The following is a 9,009-nucleotide window of genomic DNA, read 5'->3' as shown; positions in this document are numbered from 1 at the left end:
GTCCTAACAATCAGCACTTTATGCCTGAAAGGGCCCAAGACAACCGTCGCCTTCACTCTCCGCTGCCCATCCGAGTGACCCAAGGATGTTGCCAGAGGCTCCTTGGACCTTTCAAGGCCACCAGGATGAGGCGAGGAGCCAAGAGGGTTCCTCTCAGCCGTATATAATGGATATATTGAACCCGGCTCCTCAAAGTGAGCAGCGTGTTCCTGACCAGAGCTTCAGCAACTAATACTGATCTGCCCTGAAAGCTTGCCGTCTCTCTGCTGTCAGCCTTCAAAAGCAAAAAGGTTTTATACAAGAAGGTTTTTCCGATGGGGCAGAGCTTGTTTCTTGAGAACCGCGGCCAACGTTTCGTTCAGGTCTGGCTACTTACGTTCTGTGTTCTGCTTTGCTTCAGGACTGGAGGTAAGTATGATCCCCACCCACCAGTCCCTGAATAGGTACACTGAAACAGAAGTCACCCGACCCTTATATATAGTGGGAGGGTGGGGAGGGGTTTTTCTCAGGAGGGTAGTAGGAGGTGGGTGATTGACTCAATGGGTTTGGTAAACCTGCTGACAACTGTTAACGACTGCAGTTAGTCCTGCAGGAAAAAGCAAGGGATAGTATGCAGATGATTAGCATATGTAATGAGACAGGAATCTAATATCTCTATTAAGATGAGGTCTATACATAGTTTTCAGTTTAGTGATAAGTTGTAATTCAGCAACTTCTAGGTTAAAGCCAGTTCTCAAGGTGGAATTCTGTACCTTTGAGCCAATTTCAGGGTAGAGTTCAACCTCCCTTTTACCACAAATTTGCGTACAATTTCCATCTCTTAATCTATACACAGAAATGCAAATTTAGTCTCACTTTCCAAGGGGGAAAGCATTCTTCTATTGTTGTTCTGGGATCGATTCTGACAGCTATGTGTGCCAGCAGGATTTTGGTGGTTTAGGACATTGAATATTGGTTGGTTCCTACCCAAATGAAATGCTGTCTCTTACAGCAGATGCTGTGAACTGCAGAAAATGCAGGTCACTTAGTCCTGGCAAGCCATGCGAACCGAAGGGGAAGAAATGTGAGGGACCATTCTGTATTATGGTAGAGACTTATGGTAAGTATTTCTTGTCGACATCCTTCCTTTTTCTATGCTGGGACTAGGACGACCTGAGATTTAAGGGTTGGTTTTTTTTTAAAGGACATGTATCTTTCATAAGTTTTAACTTTATTTTATTTTAATGTTGACATTTAGCAGCATAAATTCAAAATTCTGTTTGAGTGCACATTTTAAAATGATGTCTAAAATGTAATTTACTTTGATGTGGAGTATCTCTTGATACAGACTATGGACTAATTCAGTAAAATTCTCTTCATTCGCTAGTTAATATCAACATAAGTACTTTTCTTTCTCTTGCCAGGTCAAAGCGGTGAAGTGATTAATTATGTCAAAGAATGTGGTGCTGACAGTTGGAAAGAATTCTGTGGAAAAGTGATGCCAGGGAAAGTGAAAAAGACAGTAGCATGCTGCCATACTGACTTATGTTTTGACTGATCTTACTATTCTATTCTTAAGTTCTTTATGCCTATCCAGAAACCTCATGGTAAAAGGGTGGGTAACAAATCTTTCTCCTTCTCTTTCTCCTTTGAGAGACGTAATATTAGAAGATTTCATATCCTTTCCTTTCAATGAATTCAAGTCAAATGACAGACAAAAGCCCCACACAAATATTCTGATGCCACGTCCAAAAATCACATTCAGGGGATGTTCTACACCCAACAGCCTCATCGTCCTCCACAAAATGGTGGCTGACTGTGTGACCTGGGGAGTCTTCTGTATTTGCGGAGGGCTGCCATAAATCTTAGACCAATGATTTACCAGCACCCTAAGTGCATTGGGAAGCCTCCATGAGCACAGGAAACCCCCCAATTTGGCTAGCCATACTTGTTAATCAAACGCTCATTCAGTTCACAAAGCGTGTTCTCACTAGCAGAGAGCATGTGTTGCGGTTGGGGGAACAGGCCACCATCATGACTAGGCAAAATTTGGTGAGAACCCAAGCCTGTAAGGGTTAAATGGGTTGCTGGGGAATTTTGAGTGTTGCCAATTCGGAGGAGGGGTCAGAGTCTATAAATATAGGGGACAGACGAGAGGATGCCCTCTTGGCCGTTTTGCATCGGATCTCCCGCCCCCCCTCCCCTTTTATAGGGTGGTTCTTGGGTTCATTTGACTTTGCTATGCCTGTCATGGGGTCGTTCGCCTTTGAGCGGGGGCCTGGTAGGAATTTTGCCATTTGGCTGATTGGCTGTTGCCATTTGGTTTTTGCCTACTGTGTAGCAAATCGTCACAACTTGTAAGGTTGGCGGTTAGGCATTGGTTAAATTGGTGATTGGAGGGGTAAGGTGCATATCCCTCCAAATGATGCGAATGGGAATTCCGTTAAAGGAATCCAGGGGCTTGCCATTCTTTCATCCTTGTCCGTGGTGCCGGGCTTGGGCCGTGCAAGCCCCACCGGAACATGAGGGTGAGTGGTGTTGGACTGATTCCCAGCCTCATTTCTCTCCCAATACTTGTTTCCCACGCTGGCTTCCGAGGTGCCCGGAAGTGCCAGCTCTGTCCTTGGGGGCAAGGACAGATAGTCATAACCAATGCCTAAGCAACCACTCACATTTTCTGTATTTTAATAAAGTTGTGGCCAAAATTATGCCAAAAACCTTAAACAAAAATTAACGTGTGATGTGTGAATTTTTGGGGGGTGGTACTGTGGAACTCAACACGCAACTTCATTTCTCCTTCCTGCTCACGAGATGAGTACCACTCATTTGTGCTCACTCATTTATCTACTCCTTCACTGTCTGATAGTTTGAAAAGTAACTTCCCCATGCAAAAGTGCATAATTGACTTGGGTATTGGGGTGGGGTGGGACGTTCCTTGGAGAGTTGATAGACATGTCTCTTTGTCACTCGCCAATCCCTGCTTGAACTTGGCAAACCACAGAAGATGTTATCAAATATACTAACCTGTGCTAGGGATGGTGACAAAGTTCATTGAAAGCAAATACAAGTACAAACTTGGGTGGTGCTTCCATGCTCTGGAGCAGAAGCATCTACCCCAAACGGTTGCAATGTTTTGTTTCAGATTAGGGCACCAATTTTTGAAAAACCTCTTTTCACACCAATATCCTCCCTCACTGCTCTCAATCTTGCACTCAAAACTCTGTGATCTCTAAACATGCATAGGAAAGCAACAAATCCCATCTCTAGGCTGTGATTTTACATTTTGCAGAACAGCATGCAACCTAAATCTGGGAGCAGTCCTGATTGGCCAGCCCTTAGTTGCCTTGTTAAAGCATCCCATCCTATACTCACGGGCAGGATGGTCAGGTAAGGAGATGGAGCTTCTCCTGGACCCTGTCCACCAGATTCTAAATTCCTCTCTTCCTGGAGCTCATGGAACCCTGCTGCTCCAAGGCTTCTTGGGCAGAGAGAGTTTGTTCTCTGTTGTCCTTCCTGAACATTGCAATGCAAGTGGAACGTAGCAAAGCTTTTAAGTAGTTTGGACTGGTGGGAGTTCTAGGTGGCCAATCAACATAGAGTTCAATAATAATATTTAAAATTACTGCTAGTTTTGCATGCAGAATAACATAAGAATAATACCTTGTGATATTGTTTTATTGGATCCTTCAATGCTTTCTTTCAATAAAGTTTGTAAATGAACTTGTGGTCTGTATTCTGTTTTGCTTCCGGTCTGTCATCTGGTTTCAAAATGGTGTCCAAATCTATGCAAACACAGGCAAAAAACCTGCTTCTTGACAGCAGCAACCATCATGCAAACCATCATGCTTCCTTTCAATAAAGTTTAAAAATCAAGTTGCGGTCTGTATTCTACTTTGGTTCCTGTGTAATTATTGTAACTCGAACACAAAAGAAATCACTGTACCTTATCTTTTCCTTTCCTCAAGACTGAGGGAATTTTAATGAGAAAGTACAACTGGTGTGGGGTGCTGGTGCTTTATGGATGCACAGGAAACTGAGAAACCTACTAAAGGGCAAGCAAACAAAAGAAGGAAGCAGCTGGAGGGAATGACTAATGGTCTTAGTTGTCTATTCCAATGCACAGAGTATGGAAAACAAACAAAGTCCTCAGTGATAGTTTTGAGGAGAAGTTGGTAAGATGTGGACTAGGTGATACTACTGTTAGTCAATCAGCCCACTACAAATTCACTTAAGCCCAAAGAACACTTACCAATATTTGGATTTCCCTGGGCAAGATAAAGTGATTTAACAATATTAAGAAGCAAGTATTTTATTATTCTTTCTGGTTATGGGATCACTGGGAACAGCAAAAACTTACTATTGTAGCAGAAGGGGGATTCACATACACCCTTTAGTTCTGGGAAAATATGCCCCTAGGCCCTGATTGGCTATGGAAAAATCTACTCTGGCATCAGGAGCTCATAGAAGCCTGGGACATTCTGTATAGCCATTTCGATTTGTCTGAAAAATCAGTACTTTATGCACCTAACATCTTAAGGAATTACTACCCGCATCCCTGTTCCTCTTCAGGGCCACCCAAGCATATTCACAGAGGCTTTATGCGGTGGTGCTGTGGTCTAAACCATGGAGCCTCTTGGGTTTGCCAATAGGTGAGCTCCTGTTGCTCTGTCCCAGCTCCTACCAGCCTAGCAATTCGAAAGCACGCTAGTGCAAGTAGATAAATAGTTTCCGCTGTAGCGGGCAGGTAAACAGCGTTTCCATGCGCTCCACGGTGTCCTGTTGCACCAAAAGCAGTTTAGTCATGCAGGCCACATGACCCGGAAAGCTGTCTGGGGACAAACTCCGGCTCCCTCCGCCTGAAAGCTGAGATGAGTGCTGCACCATAGCTGCCTTTGGCTGCACTGAACCGTCCAGGGGTCCTTTACCTTTTACCTTTGCACCATTCAAGCTTATCAGCATGAGAGGAGAAGCCAAGAAGGTTCCTCCTAGCCTTAAATAATAGTAACGGTAAAGGTAAAGGATCCCTGACAGTTAAGTCCAGTCGCAGACGAATCTGGGGTTGCGGCGCACATCTTGCTTTACAGGCTGAGGGAGCCGGCGTTTGTCCATAGTTTTTCTGCGTCATGTGCCCAACACGACTAAGCTGCTTCTGGTGCAACAGAACACCAAAACCAGAGCAGCACATGGAAACACCGTTTACCTTCCTGTCGGAGTGGTACCTACACTCCCCACATCATTGTTGTTCCTCATACACCCCAGCATGTTGCCAGAGGCTTCTGGTACCACCAACCCCATCAGGATCAGGTGCCCTAAGATGCTAATAAGATTCCTATTGGCTTTATAGAATGGCTATGTTGAAGCTGGTTCCTCAAGCCAAGCAACCATTGTTTTTCAGAAGCTGACCAGTTGCTACTAGTTATTACCAGATTTTTCTATCTGCACGTGAAGAGTCATCATTCATTCCAATCAGAGGAAAGGCAATCACTGCACTTGGGAACAGTGGTAGCAAAACTTGCCCTTCAGCTGATGGTGGTAAATTGATACTTTACCACACAAACCTACTGATAACTTGTTAAACTGGCATCTATAACCAATTCTGTGGAGCCACAAAAATCCATGAGGAGGCAAATGTATGACATGGGCTCACCTGCTTTGATTTCCAGGTTCTATGTCTTTGAACATGGTCTAAGATGGATGCAATATTAAAGGACCAAGGGAAGTGAAGGACACGAGGCAGGAGTTGGTAATGCAGGTGAGCTGTGCATAAGCAAGCTGCCAGCTAGCTCTGCCGAAGCTCTTTTTATTAGCACAATATGCAAAACCAGTTAGATAGATTTTGGACTGTGACCTTTACACATCTTCCAATCCTGAGATCGAGGGGTGGTACAAAGTTATTTTGGCACCTGTCTCCACCGGGTCATTTTCCCCTTGAACCATGTATGACGAAGGAGACAAAGGGCACAGACAGGGCACAACAGACCACTAAGAGAACAAAGGTTAGATAGAGGGCATAAAGTTCAGACAGCTGTGGCTTTGTCTGCGGGTGGAAGTGTGCTCCACAGCCTAAGGTCACGTGGTCAGACAGCTGAGGCCTGTGAGAGGGTGGAAGTGTGCTCCACACCCGGCAGGTGGAAGTGTGCTTCTCACCCGGTGATCATTCCTTCACCATGTATTACTCATGGAAGGTGGACAGAGAAACATACTTGTGCACACCTTTCATACTGCTGTGAGCAGCAACAGAATAAAAAAGTGAGCTCCTTCTAACAGAACTTTTTAGCAATATGGATGATCAAGCCAGTATGCAGGCTATTGGACTATTAGTTCCTCAAAACATCTTCGTGTCACAATTGAAACCCAGAGCTGAACAGGGAACCCAATGAAAGGAGCAAGCAATTCTTCCACAAAAGATGAGATCTGGGACGTACTGGGCAGCATTCAGCTGATCCCTCAGGCCATCTGGATTTGTCCTAACAACCAGCACTTTGTGCCTGAAATGGCCCAAGGCAACCACTGCCTTCATCCTTGCTATTCTTCACTCTCAACCCAGGATATTGCCAGAGGCTCCTTGGACATTTAAAGGCCACCAGGATGAGGCAAGAAGCCAAGAAGGTTCCTTTTCACCTTATATAATGGATGTCTTGAACTCGGCTCCTCAAACTGCGCAGTGTGTTATTGTCTGCCCTGAAAGCCTGCGATTCCTCAGCTGCTAGCCTTCCAAAGCTGTCTCCCCATACAAAAGGCATTCCAATGGAGCAGAGCTTGTTTCTTGGTTATCGAAGGCCACATCTGCTTCAGGTCTGGCTGCTTACATTTTGTGTTCTGCTTTTGCTCAGGACTGGTGGTAAGTATTGCCCCCCATTCCCCATCCCAAAATAGGTAAAACAAGAATAAGACACTGCTTTACATAGATAAAAGTATAGGTAAAATCTAGGAGCAACTGGTGGGGATGTACTTTGGGGCAAGAGTGGAATACATGCCTCCTAAATTGGGGACGTGATAGTTCAGTGTTGGAGCACATGCCTTCCATTGAGAAAGCCCCTAGTTAATCCCCTACCTATCATCTCCAGGTGAACATTTCAGTGAGAAGAGAGTGGAGCATCCTGATAATGGGGCAAAATAGACAAGGCAGCTCCCTGTGTTTGTAGAAGTGAATCACGTCACCCATCTCTTGCTGTATGTGTATAGCTGAGTAGATTCAGGGCTCATGCACACTGCTGCTCATCCTGTGCTTTGGAGGAAAGAGCCAGGCGGTTTTCCATTTGCCTCAACACTTTCCTGAGGAAAGCCCACTGTTTGTGGCTGAATCCAAGCACATCTAACCGCAGAAAACCCTACTGACGATTGTTTCGATTCAGCAGATCAAGTTCTTAAGGTGAAATCCTGTACCTTGGAGCCCATTTCAGGGGAGAGTTCAATTTCCCTTTTACCTGTGAAAGGAAGCTGCTTTTCTCCTGCCTCCTGATGAAAACATGAACACTGCAGGTTGCAGGACAGATCGTGCCATCTTTGGAAAAGAGGGTCTAGTTGTCTAGGTGGAAGGTGTTGCTAGTCTCAGGGCCCAGGAGCTTGCCACAAACAATTTCCATCTCTTAATCTATACACAGAGATGCAAGTTTAGTTGGACATTGAATACTGATTGGTCCCTTCACAAACGAAATGCTGTCTGTTACAACAGACGCTGTGAAATGCAGACTGTGCTCTTCAAAGGGGCCTGGCAAGCCATGCGAACCGAAGGAGAAGACATGTATGGGACCATTCTGCCTGAAGATAGAAACATTTTCAGGTAAGTCTTTCCAGTCAACCATCTTCCTTTTTCTATGCTGGGGCTAGAATAACCTGAGATATAAGTTTAAAACTAAAAATTTAAAAAAATGGACATGTATCTTTCATAAATGTTCATTTTATTTTAATGTTGACATTTTAGTAGTTTTAGCAAAATAAATTCAAAATTCTATTTAAGTGCATATTTTTAAATGAAGTTTAAAATGTGGGGAAAGCTTTTCTCTCTCTTGATATGAACTATGGACTAATTCAGTAAAATTCTCTTCATTCACTAGTTAGTATCAACCTAAGTACTTATCTCTCTCTCTCCAGGACAAAATGGCAAATTGACTAATTACGTCAAAGAATGTGGTGAAGACAGTTCGAAAAAACTCTGTGGGACAGAGGTGACATCGGGAGATAAAAAGAAAGTATCATGCTGTAATAGCGACTTATGTTTTGACTGATCTTACTATTCTATTCTAAAGTTGTTTTCGCCTATCCGTGTAAAAGGGTGGGTAACCAATCTTTCTCCTTTGATAGACATAATATTAGAACGTTTCATATCATTTCCTTTCGATGGAGGACAGATCATCCTCCTGCCATTGCAATTCAAATGACAGACAAAAGCCCATGCAGACATTCTGATGCCACGTCTAATAATCACATTAAGGGGATGTTCCACACCCACCAGCCTCATCGTCCTCCACAAAATGGTGGCTGACTGTGTGACTTGGGGAGTCTTCTGTATTTGTGGAGAGCTGCCATATATCTTAGACCGATGATTTTCCAGCACCCTGAGTGCATTGGGAAGCCTCCACGAGCACGGGAACCCCCCCCCCCCAATCAAACACTCATCCAGTTCACAACTGTGTTTCTCCTTCCTGTTCTCGAGAGGAGGACCACTCATTTGTGCTCACTCATTTATGCACTCGTTCATTGTCTGATATTTTGAAAAGTAAGTTCCTCTTGCAAAAGTGCATGTACCAAGCAGTGATTTGCACTGTCTATAGGATTTGTGGATCTCTTTATCATTCCCCATCCCTGCTTGAACTTGGCAAATCACAGAAGATGTTATCAACTACAATAACCTGTGCTAGGGATGGTGACAATTCCTCTCTTCCTGGAGCTCATGGAACCCTGTTCTTCCCAACCTCTCCTTGGTTGGAGAGCTTGAATGTTCTCTGTTCTCTTTCCTCAACATTGCCATATGACTGGAACGGAGCAAGGTTTTAAGTAGTTTGGATTGGTGGGAGTTCTAGGTGGCCA

At 44.3% G+C, this 9,009-nt stretch overlaps 2 long non-coding RNA genes across 2 annotated transcripts; both read left to right on the top strand.

Moving 5' to 3' along the window:
* Positions 1-213: 213 nt before the first annotated feature.
* LOC307209128 lies at positions 214-1,725 on the top strand. Its single transcript, XR_013835318.1, has 3 exons — positions 214-408; positions 992-1,099; positions 1,404-1,725. It is a non-coding gene; the product is annotated as an uncharacterized lncRNA (long non-coding RNA).
* Positions 1,726-5,603: 3,878 nt separating this feature from the next.
* Positions 5,604-8,573, top strand: LOC307209209. The gene is made up of 3 exons (XR_013835424.1): positions 5,604-6,820; positions 7,655-7,762; positions 8,074-8,573. It is a non-coding gene; the product is annotated as an uncharacterized lncRNA (long non-coding RNA).
* Positions 8,574-9,009: the final 436 nt, after the last annotated feature.

Source organism: Podarcis cretensis, assembly GCF_951804945.1.
Source record: "Podarcis cretensis genome assembly, chromosome: 2".
NCBI classification, from domain to species: domain Eukaryota; kingdom Metazoa; phylum Chordata; class Lepidosauria; order Squamata; family Lacertidae; genus Podarcis; species Podarcis cretensis.
This window is presented reverse-complemented; position numbering and strand designations above follow the sequence as displayed.